At 39.1% G+C, this 4,460-nt stretch overlaps 1 pseudogene; it reads right to left on the bottom strand.

Annotated features, from left to right (window-relative positions):
* Window positions 1–580: 580 nt before the first annotated feature.
* On the bottom strand, window positions 581–913 carry LOC102493731 (protein PET117 homolog, mitochondrial pseudogene; annotated as a pseudogene).
* Window positions 914–4,460: the final 3,547 nt, after the last annotated feature.

Genomic DNA, 4,460 nt, shown 5'->3' with positions numbered 1-4,460 from the left:
TTCTTGCTTTCTGTCTTTCTCCATGTCTCTGGTGAACACACATGTCCTATAGCAAAAATCTCTCTCTATCTCTCTCTCTCTTAAGAAAAAAAGAGAGAGACTTCTACCAGGTTCATACAAACAGAAACTCTTCACAATAGCATCTACCACAACTTCTTTATTCAGACACAAAGGACTTTAAAAGAAGAAATTTTTTTTTTGAGAGATTTTCACTGTAGGGCGCGTGCGCTCGCCAGACAGACAGAGAGAGACATAGAGACAGAAAGCGAGAAATCACCCCCCAGGGGGGATGGTCACGCTGCAATCCCTTCTCCTCCATTCTCCTCTCGGGATCTTGGGCACGCATGCACACGCGCCCGGCGTGAGTTTTAAGTCACCGGGTCCGGGACACGAACCGCAGTCGACTACGTGGGAGTCCAGCGACATAGCCATTACGCTAACTGCTGGTTCCCAAGAAGTAATTTTGAATATGTAATCCACTATCTTTTATTTGATAAAGAGTTTAAAAGGATAGTGACAAAAAAAAAATTAAGATCTCCCTAAGCTATTCTCCATCAACACACACACTGTCAGTACTGTCTGTCCCATTAATATTTCACATTCATTTCAGGTCATGTTTTTTGAAATCCTTTTACCACAAACATCTTTTTTTCTGCTTGAAGTTGCTCATTAAAGTAATCTGTTCTCCCCAAAAAATTAATATTTTCCTTTTTCGGATTCTGTTTCTCAATGTCTCTGAGCACTCTATCACGAAGTCTCTGCTGATCCAGCTGCTGCTTCAGATTCAGTCCAGCCACCATGGCCACCATTAGCAACACGGAATGGCCCAGCACTGCCTTGAAGCTCCTGGACATCTCCATGCTGGGTGCCATAGTCAACACCTCCAGTCCCACTGAGGCACATACTTATCCACGTTCTATCAGATGCCAAGGTATCATTGTTTTTAAGGGCTTATAGTATTTCATAGTGTATATGTGCCACACCTTTTCAATTCATTCATCTGTTTTTGGACATTTGGGGTGATTCCATGTTTTAGCAACCATATCTCCCTTATAATAAAGGATGTCATGGGGCTGGCAGGTGGGATGGTAGTTAAGGATGTTGGGCTCCCACAGGGCAGATTGCGGTTCAAGTCCCAGACCTGGCAGCTTGCTTTCTCACTTTCCCTCTCTCTCTCACTCTATACCACTCTGGTCAAATTAAAAAATATTTAAAAATAAATAAATAAAGTTAAATAAATTAATTTAAAATAAAATAAAGAATGTTGAGCATTTTCTTATATGCATGTCTGTTCACATGCTCTCCTTGGAGTGTTGTCTTTTCAATTGACTTGCCCATCTTTTAATAGAATATATGTGTATTTTTTCAGATAAGTGCTTGAGTTCCCTATGTATTCTGGTTACTAGTTTATTATCTGAGGCATAGTTTGCAAAAAATATTCTCCCATTCTGAGGGCTGTCTCTTTGTGGGAGTGGGTGGTGAGTTGCACTTGGGGCAGGCAGAAGGTAAGGAAAGGTCTGAAGCGGTCCCCCTAGCTCAATTCATTTTACTCGTGCTCCTGGTCCCTGCATCGTGGCAATGACGTGGGGGCTTAATGGCAAGGGAAGGAACATTGAAGGGGCAGACCAAGATGCACATGGGGCAGGCAGCAAGAGGTGTGAGGCAATCCCCCTGAGTTCAGTTCGACTCACTGCTAGTCCCTGCACCATGGTGAAAACTCAGGGCTTAATAGTGGAGGAGGGATACGAGAGAGTGTGAAGTGAGAGGTCTGAGGCAGTCCTCCTGTGCTCAGTTTGTCTCGCTGCTGGTTGCCGCACCATGGCAAAGACTTGGGGGCTTAATGATAGAAGGAGAATACTTTTTTTTTTCAGTTTTGCTGTAGGGCGTATGTGCTACTGGTGAGAGACAGTTAGAGGGAAAATGAGAATCAGCCCCAAGGGGGATGGCCATGTTGTAATCCCTTCTCCTCCATTCTCCTCTCAGAATTTTGGTCACACATACTCATGCACCTGGCATGATTCTCAAGCCACCAAGTCTGGAACTCGAACCATGGTCAGCTACATGGATGTCCAGTACCTTAACTACCACACCATTTGCTGGTCTCATCATCTATGTTTATTTTTTCAATTTTTTTTTTTTGAGAGAGATTTTTGCTATAGGGTGCATGTGTTTGTGGAAAGAGACAAAAAGCAAGCAATCAACTCCCAGCAGGATGGTCACACCACAATCCCTTTTCCATTCTGCTCTCCAGATCTTGGACATGCACACACACACATACTGAGCATGAGTTTTAAGTTGCCAGTCCAAGACTCAAACTGTGGTTGACTATGTGGAAGTCCAGCAGTGTAACCATTATGCCATCTGCTGGTCTCCTCATCACTTACTCTTGAAATACCAGTTATTGACTGATGCCAGTAACATAGAGTGTTCATATAAAAATACCCATTTAGGAAGTTAAAATACACTTTATCTCCTTCAGTGGTACATATTTTTGAATTGCATATCGGAAAGCATTTGTTTTTAGGATAATGTAACTTATAATTAAATTTATCTGTGTCTAGGTAATCTGGCAGTATAAACATAAATATTTACCATATAATCTTAGAATAAGTATGATTTAATACCAAAATCTGTGTTAATGCTTGTAAATGGTAAATATAGTTAAAGTTACCAGTGCTAGATTTGAAAATTTTACTATATCAAATCATTTCCAACCAAAATTTGTTTCATGTACCAAGATGCTCTGTTTTTCTTTATCAGTCACTAACACACTTAATTTTTAAAATAAGTACATGAAGTTTATCATAGTTGGAACAAGAAAATGTCATTTAGATTTATTCTTTTTTACCTATTCAGATTATTTTTAACTTTTTTAGAATTATTTTATGTAACTTCATTTATTGTTATTACAATTATTTTAATTTGACAGAGAGAGACACAGAGACAGAGAGGGAAGGAAAGTGAGAAAGCAAGATGCCAGGTCAGGGACTTGAACCATGGTTGGCCATGTGGAAGTCCACCGCCTTTAGCTACCAAGACATGTGCCGGCCCCCCTATTCAAATTTATTCTTTACATTGTGGTTTCATGTTTTAGTTTGGTTCCATGTCTTTTAAGAGTGACAGCAAATGATTCTTTGACATATGTATGTTCAGAGTAACCTATTAAGAGGGTTAAAAGAATTAAATAAGGAACATTGATCTTGTACACTTAAAACCTGGCATAGCAAAATGAATTAAGTCTCTCTTTTTAAAATATGGTGACCTGCAGGTGGCATAGCAGTTACATCACTGGATTCCCACATAGTCAACTGAGGCTTGAGTCCTGGACCCGGTGGCTTAAAACACACTGTGTGCCTGTGCATGTGTGTCCAAAATCCCAAGAGAATAGAGAAGGGATTGTGGTATGGTCAACCCCCCAGAAGTGATTTCTCACTGACTTTCTGTCTCTCTGGAGAGCACACGTGCCCTATAGCAAAACTCTCTTTAAAAAAATTAAACAGAAATACTCATGGTAGGAGGTGGTTTTGTTTTGTTTTCATTTCTCAGGATTTAAGTGAATTTTTTAATTTTGGCAAGGATAGGGAGGCAATTACTATATAAAATGAACTTAAATCTTTGAGATAGATAAGTAGATTTCCACTTTTAAAATCTGCCGCGTGTGGAATGGAGCAGTCATGGTTAACTTTACTTAGAAAATTAGTCTGACAAGCTTTGCACTTTGGCCACATAAGTGCCCATGTACAAAGTTGGCTTAATGGATCTGCATATTCAAAATATGCAACTACAAATCTATCCTCTAAGAAATCTTCTAGGGAGTCTGATGTAGTCTTAAAATGACTAACATTAAGTGTTTTAAAATAAAGCTAATACAGTAAGTATAAACGCTTACAAACCATTTTAAATGGTAAATTCCACCTACATAAATAGACTCTTAAAATGTTCGTATCTAGGGGTCAGGAGATGGCATAGCAATTACGTCACTAGACTCCCACATGGCTGACTATGGTTTAAGTTGCAGACCTTGTGGCTTGAAACTCATGCCAGGCACGTGTGCTTGCATGCCCATGATCCCAGGAAAATGGAGGAGAAGGGATTGTGGAGTGGCTATTCCCTCTGGGGGTGATTTCCCACTTCTTCTCTATTTCTCTCTCCTGTGAGTGCACGTGTCCAAAGGCAAAAAATTTCAAAAAAAAAAAAAAAGAATGTTTTCATCTATCAGTGTTAGATCAAGATTTGATTTTTTTTTTATGGATTTAGAAATCTGAAATTTATTACTAGGTAATATGACTTTTATAAATAATCAATATTATATTTTGAACAAAGGAAACATTATAATAATATTACTTTGATGAACTCGGAAGATAATTTTATATAAATTTTTATTGTTAGAATTTTTTTTTTTTTGGAGAGGTTTTTGCTATAGGGCGCATGTGCTCGCCAGACAGACAGAGAGAGACAGA

Source organism: Tupaia chinensis, unplaced genomic scaffold, assembly GCF_000334495.1.
Source record: "Tupaia chinensis unplaced genomic scaffold, TupChi_1.0 Scaffold000083_1, whole genome shotgun sequence".
NCBI classification, from domain to species: domain Eukaryota; kingdom Metazoa; phylum Chordata; class Mammalia; order Scandentia; family Tupaiidae; genus Tupaia; species Tupaia belangeri.
This window is presented reverse-complemented; position numbering and strand designations above follow the sequence as displayed.